Genomic DNA, 12,526 nt, shown 5'->3' with positions numbered 1-12,526 from the left:
GCAGAATACGACGCTGCGGTCGACAACGCCTATACAAGTGTCTGGCGCAGCTGTCAGGTCGGTCACTGCTGCTACAGTGGCATGTTATCAAGATTTAAGTGAGTTTGAACGTGGTGTTATAGTCTGCGCACGAGAGATGAAGTGGGGATTTTCCCGTACGACCGTTTCGCGAGTGTACCGTGCATATCAGGAATCCGGTAAAACATCAAATCTCTAACCGCTGCGGACGGTAAAAAGATCGTGCAAGATCAATGCTGGGTCATCAACAAGTGTCAGCGTGCGGACCATTCAACGAAACATCGTCGATATGGGCTTTCGGAGCCGAAAGCCCAGTCGTTTACCCTTGATTACTGCACGACTCAAAGCTTTATGCCTCGCCTGGGCCCGTCAACACCCATATTGGATTTTGATGACTGGAAATATGTTGCCTGGTCGGACGAGTCTCGTTTCAAAGTGTATCGAGCAGATGGACGTGTATGGGGTGGAGGCCACCTCATGAATCCATGGACCCCGCCTGTCAGCAGGGGACTGTTCAAGCTGGTAGAGACTCTGTAACGGTGAGGGGCGTGTGGAGTGGTATGTGATCCCTGATACGTCTAGATACGACTCTGACAGGTGATACGTACGTAACCATTCTGTCTCATCACCTGCATCCATTCGTGTCCACTGTACAATCCGACAGACTTGGGCAATTCCAGCAGGACAATGCGACAACCCACATGTTCAGAATTGCTACAGGGTGACCCCAGATACACTCTTCTGAGTTTAAACACTTCCGGTGGCCGCCAAACTCCCCAGACATGAGCATTATTGAGCACATCAGGGATGTCGTGCTGTTCAAAAGACATCTCCACCCCCTCGTGCTCTTACGGATTTATGGACAGGCCTGCAGGATTCGTGGTGTCAATTCCCTCAGCACTACTTCAGACATTAGTGGAGTCCATGCCACGTCGTGTTGCAGCACTTATGCATGCTCGCAAGAGCCCTACATGATATTGGGTAGGTGTACCAGTTTCTTTGGCTCTTCAGTGTACGTAGTCATGAAGAACAAAGATGTAGAATGTTAATAACTGTTGGCTTATTTGAAAAGTTATAAGAGTTTTCACATAAAAAAATTGGAGGTAATACTTCTCAACACGCCCTCTTATGATGAAATAAAGGAATTTATTCAGATAATTAAGGAATATGAAAATTTAACTGTGGTGGATGACTGGAATTCATTGGTATGAAAAGGAAGAAAAGGAAAAATAGTGGTAGTACATGGGCTACGGGCAATGAACGAAAGATGTAGGCGCCTGGTAGAATTTTGCACTGAGCATAATCACTACTAACAGTTTAAGAATCATGAAAAGAAAGTCGTATTCGTGAAGAGATCTTGGGGACACTGAAAGGCTTTAGACTGATTGTAAAATAGCAAGACACAGATTTTGAAACCATGTTTTAAGAGTAAGATATTTTGAGGAGCAGAAGTGGACAATTGGTTATGAACAGCAAATTAAAACTGAAGTAATTTCAAAAAGGTAGGAAGTGAAGGAGAGTAGATCTGGATATACTGAAGAAACTAGAGGTTGTGAGAGTTTCAGAGGGAGCGTCAGGAAACGATGAACTAAAACAGGGGAAATGAATACAACAGAAGATAAATGAATAGCTTTCAGAGGCAAAAAGGGAAGGCAACAGAAGATCGAATAGGTAAAAAGAAAAGGCCTAGTATAAACCTCTGGATACCAAAAAGGATATTGAATTTAACTGACGAAAGGAAAATAGATCAAATTGTAGGAAATCAAACAGGCGAAAGGTGGTGCAAACGTCTAAAAAATAAAGAAGACAGAAAGGGCAAAATGGCTAAGCCGGAAAGGCAAGCGGAAAAATGCAATGCTGTAGAAGCATACATAACTATGCAAATGATAAATGCCGCCTAAAGGAAAGGCAAAGAGGTATTTGAAGGGAAGTAGCTTTATAAATATCAAGAGCTCAGATGGTCAATCCTTCTTAAGTAAAGAAGGGAACGTTGAAAGGTGCAAGAAATATGGAGAGGGTTTTTACAAGGGGAAGAAACTAGAGGACAGTATTATAGAAACAGAGGAGGATGTTGGTGAAGATGAGATAGGGGATACGATACAGAGAGAAAGATTTGACAGAGCACTGAAAGACTTAGGTGAAAACAAGCCCTTTAAAGAAGACAGCATTCCGACAGAATGATCGAGATCCTTTAGAAAAACTTATTCTTCCTGGCGTGCTAGATACAGGGGCGGGCGAGATAGCCTTCCGTTCCAAAGAAGGCAGGGGCTGATGGGTACGAATTCTATAGAGTCTTCAGTTTAATAATTCATCGTTGCAAATTATTGATAAGGATTATTTGTAGAAACATAAAAGGGGGAAGATTTGTCTGATGTGATAGAAGAAGAAACAGAAGTCGATTCAGAAGAGATAGGGGAACCAGTATAAGAATCATAATTTAAAAGAGCTTTGGAGAAGATCAAATAAGGCAGAAGGGATCGATAACATTCCATTAGAATTTCTAAAATCATTAGGGGAAGTGGCAACAAAAAGGCTATTCCCGTTGGTGTGTAGAATGTACAAGTCGGGCAAATATACCATCTGATTTTCGGGAAAACATCATCCACACAATTCCGAAGAGTGCAAGAGCTGACAAATGCGAGAACCATCGCACAATCAGCTTAACAGCTCATGCATCCAAGTTGCTGACAATAATAATATACAGAAGGCTGGAACAGAAAATTGAGGATGTGTTAGATGACGATCAGTTTGGCTTTAGAAATGGCGAAGGCACCAGAGAGGAAATTCTGACGTTCGGTTGATAATGGAAGCAAGACTAAAGAAAAATCAAGACACGTTCATAGGATTTGTCGACCTGGAAAAAGCCTTGGGCAATGTAAATTGGTTCAAGATGTTCGAAATTCTGAGAAAAATAGGGGTAAACTATAGGGAGAGACGGGTAATATACAATATGTACAAGAACCAAGAGGGAATAGTAAGAGTGGACGACCAACAACGAAATACTCGAATTAAAAAGGGCGTAAGACAGGGATGCAGTCTTTCGCCCCTACTGTTCAATCTGTACATCGAAAAAGCAATGACGGAAATAGAAGAAAGGTTCAGGAGTGGAATTAAAATTCAAGGCGAAACGGTATCAATGATACGATTCGCTGATGACATTGCTATCCTGAGCGAAAGTGATGAAGAATTACATGATCTGCTGAACGGAATGAACCGTCTAATGAGTACAGAGTATGGACTGTGAGTAAATCAAAGAAAGACGAACGTAATGAGAAGTAGCAGAAATGAGAACAGCGAGAAACTTAACATCACGATTGATGGTCACGAAGTAGATGAAGTTCAGGAAATCTGCTACCTAGGCACCAAAATAACGCATGATGGACGGAGCAAAGACATCAAAATCAGACTGCATTGGCAAAAAAGGCATTCCTGGGCAAGAGAAGTCTACCAGCCGGCATAAACGTTTTCTGGGTGTGGTACCGCGTCGTGATGTATAAAACTACTGCTGTTGGAGAAAAACCAACGTTTCGGCCACGGTTGCAGCGGCCTTCCTCTGGGTCTACAGGTGCGTTCTAGCTATGCAGTGTCCCTTATATTTTGTTGTTACTGTTCACTGCCCATGCCGTTACGTCATAATTTTAAAAAGGGAGTTAGTTTCATTGGTCACTTAAGGAAGAAGGAGAGGGAACTTTGTTTTAATAGGTTGTTTCAGTGGAGGGAGAACGTAACCTCGGTTGTCTATTGGCTCTTGTGTTATGTGCCATGATTGATGGTCACCGTGGAATGAGAAATTGGCTGCTGTTTACCAAATACTGAGTCCATCCTCCCTATTCATGTTCTTGGGGTGTTTACGTATTTAGATGGCCTCTCTGATTTTGCATTTCGTCATAACCGGCTGCTTGGCCAACACACAGGCTTCGCAGAGTTTCATTTCTTTTTCCCCAGTCTTGCTGATGTTCTGCCACTGCAGATTTGTTGTGTTGGCCTAGACGAATATAGCGCTCGTGTTCCCGAAAGCGCGTTGCTATTGGCCTGCCAATCTCACCGATGTATGCCCCTCCACATTCGCATTCCACCTTGTACACGCCTGCAGGGTGTAATGCATCCACCTTGTCCTTTAGTGGAGTCTAGCACGTCCCGGTCCCTGCGACCACTATAGAAGACAGGCTGCACCTCAACCTGGCGAAGGTGTTTGCCTATTCCAGATGGTTCAGATGGCTCTGAGCACTATGGGACTTAACTTCTGAGGTCATCAGTCCCCTAGAACTTAGAACTACTTAAACCTAACAAACCTAAGGACATCACACACATCCATGCCCGAGGCAGGATTCGAACCTGCGACCGTAGCGGTCGCGCGGTTCCAGACTGTAGCGCCTATAACCGCTCGGCCACTCCGGCCGGCTTGACTATTCCATCAGTAACATTTTTCACATAAGGTAAGAACACTGTTGGCTGCAGTTTGACTATTGAACGACCGGCGTGTATGATTACGAACCTCATCGCAGCAGTTCAACGTTTCCTATGGTGCTGTGCAGAATACTGTTCACGACCCATTGAAATTTAGTAAAGTTAATGCTCGCTGGGTGCCTAAGAACCTGACAGACAACACAAGGGCGGGCGAGTGATAATAAACTTGGATCACTTAAAGCGTTGTGACGCAGAAAGACATGACTTTCTGAAAGGTCTGAAAGATATCTTCACTGGTGGCGAGTCATGGGCGTACCACTACACGCCCGGAACCAAGCAGGCACCTAAGGAGTTGAAACGTATTAGTTCCCCAGTACGAAAAAAAATTAGAAGTGAATCAGTGTGTTAGGAAAGTGCTTGTGACAGTGTTCTATGACATGCTAATGGGATATGTTATTGGTGGTTTCGCTGAACATGGGATCACTGTGAAAGCCGCAACCTACATTAAAACTTTGGTTGTGTCATGCCCTTCGTGACAAGCGCCACCACATTAATGCTGAAGAAGTGAGGCTTATTCATAACAATGTTCGCCCCCTTGTTGCCGCTCCTGTTCGTGAGAAAATCGCCAGATTTTAGTGGGAGATGCTCCAGCATCCACCACACAGTCCGGACATAGCACCGACGGACCTTCATCTGTGCCGGCCGAAGTGGCCGAGCGGTTCTAGGCGCTACAATCTGAAGCCGCGCGACCGCTACGGTCGCAGGTTTGAATCCTGCCTCGGGCATGGATGTGTGTGATGTCCTTAGGTTAGTTAGGTTTAAGTAGTTCTAAGTTCTAGGGGACTGATGACCTCAGCAGTTAAGTCCCATAGTGCTCAGAGCCATTTGAACCATTTTTTTGAACCTTCATCTGTTTGGTCCAATGAAGAAATTACTGGACGGCCAACGCTTTGCGACAGATAAGCAAGTGAAATCAACTGTCCGGAGATAACTATACACCAACCAAACGGACTTCTACGAACAGCGAATACTGAAACTGGTACCACGATGGGAGAAATGTGTTGAGAGCGTTGCTCACTAGTTAGAAAAGTAAGTAAAAGATGTAAGTTCATTTGTGATTCTTTTGTTTTGTCACCAATTAAACTTTTCAGTAATAACACTACGGTGCGTTAACATGTTTGTTTGCGTGGTCATCCTCCGCGACAACGACAGAAACATTTGTTTTGCAAATAAAACTACCTTTCTTGCTGCAACTGTAATTTATTTCTCCCAGACGCGTCTGTGAGAAATAAATTACAGCTGCAGAAAAAAGGTGGTTTTATTTACAAAACAAATATTATTGTGCGCTACTTTGCTTTCTTCCCTCGTATGTATCGTGGACGTTATTTTAGATTGTGCAAATAATAAATTGTTAGTGAATAAGAAAGTCATGAGACATTTATGAAGTTTGCAGAGACACGGATGTAATTACGATATTTGTACAGACGACAGCGACACATTATATTCAATTAAACGTAAACTACAGTTCCTACCTTCAATCCTAGAAGGGGTGCCGCAACAACAGATTTTGAAGTACATAGCAGCGGAATATAAATTCAGTATATGTAACGAGTCCGGCCTCATGCGAAATCGATATGTATCTACATGGATTATGCGAATGAAGTTGTCCCCTTCTTAGCAGCAGTCCGTCATCGGTCGATGAAGCAACTTGGCAAGGCAACTGAGAAAAGTTACAGAGAATTCTCTATTACAAAACAGGTCGCCAGACAGATTCGGGTAGCTATAGGCGTATACTGATGACATCAATCTATTGTAGGATACGGAACACGTTTCATACAGGTCTGTGATGAAATTTCCGGGGAACGGAAACCTACTCTGTAAGAATAAACCTGTATTCCACAAACAGTAATCTTGTGAACCACAACTCGCTCTAATAATGTCTAGAATGAAGTAGGCAGCGGTTAGCAAGCTGATTCCTTGTTGCTTGACTTCCGGAAGGCATTCAGTAGTGTTCCCTACTGTCGCCGAGTGAATAAAATCGTGCGCTTAGCTTCTTCGTCCGGACCAAGCAAATCTATCGTAAAATGTACGAAGAGTATGAGTCGCAAACAAAGCGAAAGAGGAGAATAAACTTAGAAACACCGAAGTTACTCCGGGCTTGGTTAGTGTAATAACTTTGCGCATGGATTGGTTAGCTTCATAGTTTTACACGCATTCTTTGTGAGCTGCAGGAAAACAGCGATAGCTCCATAAATATTCGTTTCTATGAAAAATGGCATACAGTTTTTTTGATTCCTTTCAACATCCTCTGTACGTCTTTTAATGTACCGTACATATCGAAAATTGATCCTGTTACATGATCTGGTGGGTAATGTCGGAAATTTCATAAGGTTGTTTGCAGATCATGTGGTTGCATATAGAATCAACGACAGAAAACTGTAGCAGAGTGTAAGAATGGTTAACTTGTTGCAAATCCCTGTAATGGGGGCCGGCCGCGGTGGTCTCGCGGTTCTAGGCGCGCAGTCCGGAACCGTGCGACTGCTACGGTCACAGGTTCGAATCCTGCCTCGGGCATGGATGTGTGTAATGTCCTTAGGTTAGTTAGGTTTAAGTAGTTCTAAGTTCTAGGGGACTGATGACCACAGCAGTTGAGTCCCATAGTGCTCAGAGCCATTTGAACCAACCTGTAATGGGGTACGGTGTTTCGTAATTTGGTTGTTTATTTTATTTTCAAATCTTCTTTCACGGTGCACTTGATGACGACAGAGTCGTCTCGTAAGTGTTGAAACTGACGTGTGACATCAGTCTATGAATCGTTTAAACAGTTAACTGCGTGTCGGGTTTTCTGAGATGGGAATCGATAATTAGTCTGGAATTTACCTAAACGGGCATGGGAGACCGTGAAATTAGAATATATATTTATATCTTCAGCTGCTGATGGGCGTTGATATATATCATCGAGGAAAGGTGGAAATGTGTGCCCCGACTGGGACTCGAACACGGGATCTCCTGCTTACAAGGCAGACGCTCTATCCATCTGAGCCACCGAGGGCACAGAGGATAGTGCGACTGCAGGGACTATCTCGCGCACGCCTCTCGCGAGACCCACATTCTCACCTTATATGTCCACACTCTACATTCGTAGTGTCCCTACCCAGCACACTCATTACTCGTGGAAGACATTCTTACGAAGTCCCGTAAGAGTTCGGGTAATATGTGTGCATCCGTACAGAAGAAGAAGGTGATGGCCGGTATTGCCAGAACTATATACTTATATGGATATGGTGTCTGTTGTTTCGGGCATGACAAGTATATCCATATAAGTAGACACTAGAGCTGCCCGGTATACCAAATATACCGTTGTTCATGCGTCGTATTGACTCGTATAGGTCTGGTTCATTCCACTGTTTCGTTAAGCTTGCACTCTGGGCGTTAAAAGGTGTCGATAGAACAATACAGTGTAAAATAGTGCGTATAAATAATCGTGTACACCTGTTATTATGTTGGTCTGCAAGTTTTCGTGGACGTTTCCATTGAGGGTAAAGTCTTCTAGGTTTTTACGCCGCATTACGTTCGTCTTGAAATTTCTCCTTCACAAATCGACTTTTCAACCTGTCTGCTGAGGCCTTCTTCACGATCTTTTAGTGTCTCCCGTTAGCTGAACACTGTCGAAGACCAGCGATATTCGGTACCTTGCTTCATTTCCCTGTTAATTAGCATTGAAGTTAGCCCATTAGGCCACTGCCTTTGTCTGACCGCCCTGCATAAGCACCAACATGTAGACAAGGCATTAGCGTGACGTTCGTGTCTTTCCGTGGTGCGTGTGCTAAATGCGGCAGCGTGAACTATGGTGACGATATTAGCAAATGTCTGCAAACAGGACCAATGTCCAGTTATTATTTTCTTAGCTGCCGAAGGACAAACACCAATAGACATTAACTGGAGAATTAGGAATGTGTATTGCGCAGCACGTCCGTCGAAAAACCTCCCTTGTAGAATAGTAGGCCAAGTTCCGTGTTGGTCGCGATTCGACACAAGACGCCGATCGACCTTGGAGGCCAGCCTCGTCCATTACATTCCACACTCCAGATACTCTTGTACCCGCCCTATATTCCTTATCTCTCTTCATACGGTTATCACACCTTCAGCCCCTTAAGAAATGCACTGAAAGGTGGACGATTCCTGTCTCACGTGGATGTGCAGCATACAGTTATGGAATTATTCACGCAGCAGGAGGCGGTCTTTTAGCAGAAAGGTATCTTCAAAAATGGTTCAAATGGCTCTAAGCACTATGGGACCTAACATCTGAGGTCATCAGCCCCCTAGAACTAAGAACTACTTAAACCTAACTAACCTAACACATCCATGCCCGAGGCAGGATTCGAACCTCCGACCGTGGCAGCAGCGCGTTTCCAGACTGAAGCGCCTAGAACCGCTCGGCCACAACGGCCGGCAAAGGTATCTTCAACCTGATGATTGCAATGCTCACGGTGATTTTGCCTTATTGACATACCAATTCTGGACTGTACGGCCTTCGAACGGAAACGTTTTGATCGTCCGTTGTACTTGGCGAGAAGTTCTTCCTTTGCACCACCCCTCTTTCGTTTATCGTGGTATTAATTAGTGTTTACATTCCATAAGCATGCATGAGCTTCATAAGTACGAAACACGGTACAGTAGTTACGCTACGGAGACTGTCTCAAAACGATCAGTGCTTGAGCAAGCGTGGTCCATACTTTGTACATACGCTGAACCATGCATACGCATGAACGTTTGCACAAGCATGCATAATCGAAATTCGATCACACATCAAGCTGCTTGTACAGTCCTATCTTACACATGCTCAAGCATGCTTGGGCAAGGACGCTCGCGCATGCGTACTTGTCAAGCATGCAGTTACATGTGTAGCTACCTCTAGACAGCACATTTAGTCATATGTATTACTCTGAGATGAAGAGGTTGGCAAAGGAAAAGAAGAAGTCGCATGGCGCATAAAACCAGTCAGAAAACTAGCGGCCAAACTGTGGCATCGTACGGTATCGATAACACACCAGACAAAGAGCAAACCGTGTTACAGCCTCGGCAATCCGCGGCCAGCTTGACAGCACACCCCTTGCAGCACGAAGCGCCAACACCGAGTCGGCATAAGAAGTGTCGGGCTCCGGGAGCCAAACACAGTGGCCATGTGTGTGTGAGCTGTGTTTGAGTGAATGTGTATGTGTATGTGTATGTCTTCTGTTTGGGAAGAAGGCCTTCTGCCCGAAAGCTTATGTGTTTATTAGTGTTTTTGTTGTGCCTGTCTGCGACTCAACATCTCTATTATACAGGGTGATCCATTGATCGTGACCGGGCCAAATATCTCACGAAATAAGCGTCAAACGAAAAAACTACAAAGACCGCAACTTGTCTAGCTTGAAGGGGGAAACCAGATGGCGCTATGGTCCGCCCGCTAGATGGCGCTGCCATAGGTCAAACGGATATCAACTGCGTTTTTTTAAAATAGGAACCCCCATTTTTATCACATATTCGTGTAGTACGTAAAGAAATATGAATGTTTTAGTTGGACCACTTTTTTCGCTTTGTAATAGATGGCGCTGTACTAGTCACAAACATATGGCTCACAATTTTAGACCAACAGTTGGTAACAGGTAGGTTCTTTAAATTAAAATACAGAACGTGGGTACGTTTGAACATTTTATTTCGGTTGCTCCAATGTGATACATATACCTTTGTGAACTTAACATTTCTGAGAACGCATGCTGCTACAGCATTATCTGTATATACCACATTACTGCAATAAATGCTCAAAATGATGGCCGTCAACTTCAATGCTTTTGGCAATACGTGTAACGACATTCCTCTCAACAGCGAGTAGTTCGCCTTCCGTAATGTTCGCACATGCCTTGACAATGCGCTGACGCATGTTGTCAGGCATTGTCGGTGGATCAAGATAGCAAATATCCTTCAACTTCCCCACAGAAAGAAATCCGAGGACGTCAGATCCGGTGAACGTGCGGGCCATGGTACGGTGCTTTGACGACCATTCCACCTGTCATGAAATATGCAATTCAATACCGCTTCAACCGCACGCGAGCTATGTGCAGGACATCCATTATGTTGGAAGTACGTCGCCATTCTGTCACGCAGCAAAACGTCTTGTAGTAACATCGGTAGAATATTACGTAGGAAATCAGCATACATTGCACCATTTACATTGCCATCGATAAAATGGGGGCCAATTATCCTTTCTCCGATAACGCTGATGTTCCACTTTTCGCAGCCATCATGGATTTACCGTTGCCCAATAGTGCATATTACGCCGGTTTACGTTACCGCTGTTGGTGAATGACGCTTCGTCGCTAAATAGGACGCGTGCAAAAAATCTGTCATCGTCCCGTAATTTCTCTTGCGCCCAGTGGCAGAGATGTGCACGACGTTCAAAGTCGTCGCCATGCAATTCCTGGCGCCAGAAATATGGTACGGGTGCAATCGATGTTGATTTAGCATCCTCAACACCGACGTTTTTGAGATTTCCGATCTAGCGCAATTTGTCTGCTACTGATGTGCGGATTAGCCGCAACAGCAGCTAAAACACCTACTTGGGCATCAGCATCTGTTGCAGGTCGTGGTTGACGTTTCACATGTGCCTGAACGCTGGTCCCGGCGGAGGTTCGAGTCCTCCCTCGGGAATGGGTGTGTGTTTTTGTCCTTAGGATAATTTAGGTTAAGTAGTGTGTAAGCTTAGGGACTGATAACCTTAGCAGTTAAGTCCCATATGATTCACACACATTTTTTGTGGCTGAACACTTACTGTTTTCTTAAATAACGTAAATATGCGGCGAACGGTCCGGACTCTTGGATGATGTCGTCCAGGATACCGAGCAGCATTCATAGCACACGCCCGTTGGGCATTTTGATCACAACAGCCATACATCAACAGATATCGACCTTTCCCGTAATTGGTAAACGGTCCATTGTAACACGGGTAATGTATCAAGAAGCAAATACCATCCTCACTGGCGGAATGTTACTTGATACCACGTACTTATACGTTTGTGACTATTACAGCGCCATCACAAAGCGAAAAAAGTGGTCCAACTAAGGCATTCATATTTCTTTACGTACTACACCAATATGTAATAAAAATGGAGGTTCCTATTTTTAAAAAACGCAGTTGATATCCGTTTGAGCTATGGCAGCGCCATCTAGCGGGCCAACCATAGCGCCATCTGGTTTCCCCCTCCAAGCTAGACGAGTTTCGTTCTTTGTAGTTTTTTCGTTTGACGCTTATTTCGTGAGATATTTGGCCCGGTCACTATCAATGGACCACCCTGTACGGTGAGTATCAATCTATCCTTTTATAATTTTGTCGTTATTCTATCCTGAATTCATCATTGTTAAATCACTTTTTACTGTTGCAATTTCTTTCCCATAAATGTATGAAGAAACCCTTGACCGAAATGCAACTCTGAAAGTATCGAAAATCCGAATTACGAGAATTTTTCGTGAGTGCGTAACTGGGTCACAGTACTTCCGGAAGTTAAAAAGAGACGCGTCGTCGCTGTGGGCGACGTAACAGTTGAAACGCGTGTGGTCGGACGGCGGCGCCTGGAGAAGTGTGGTCGCCACGCCACCCCCACCTCCATCTCCACCTGCGTCTATTTGTGTCCGCCCCCCGGGGCCGCCCCCACTTGCGTGCAGCGGGAGGCGGCACGCGTCTAACTGATCCCAGTATTTACATCGGCCCCGCTATCAGTAAACGCCCTCATTACGGGGCCATTAGCAGCCGGCGAATGACCTATTAACGAATCGCCAATGTAAACACGTTGCCCAACGAGCGCAGACGACGTCCGATGTGTCATCATCGCTTAAACGGCGCTACCGATAGCTGACGAAGTAGAACGGAGTCCTCGCGGAAACAACAGTTACCGTCTTTCTTGTATCCTGGTATAATGTCGGAGGGCTAACGGCCTGTGATGGACAAAAGAGGAAGCGGAAGTTCGTCTGGCTCAGCTGGGAACTTTGCCTGTAAGATGCGGCTGATCAAAGACTCTGTTGTGTGTTTACACAGCTGCATTTTTGCATCATGAATCAACCGACT

At 44.7% G+C, this 12,526-nt stretch overlaps 1 non-coding gene across 1 annotated transcript; it reads right to left on the bottom strand.

The window, feature by feature from the left end:
* Positions 1-7,403: 7,403 nt before the first annotated feature.
* On the bottom strand, positions 7,404-7,478 carry Trnat-ugu. Its single transcript has one exon. It is a non-coding gene; the product is annotated as a tRNA-Thr (tRNA).
* Positions 7,479-12,526: the final 5,048 nt, after the last annotated feature.

This window comes from Schistocerca piceifrons, chromosome 2 (assembly GCF_021461385.2).
Source record: "Schistocerca piceifrons isolate TAMUIC-IGC-003096 chromosome 2, iqSchPice1.1, whole genome shotgun sequence".
NCBI lineage: Eukaryota > Metazoa > Arthropoda > Insecta > Orthoptera > Acrididae > Schistocerca > Schistocerca piceifrons.
This window is presented reverse-complemented; position numbering and strand designations above follow the sequence as displayed.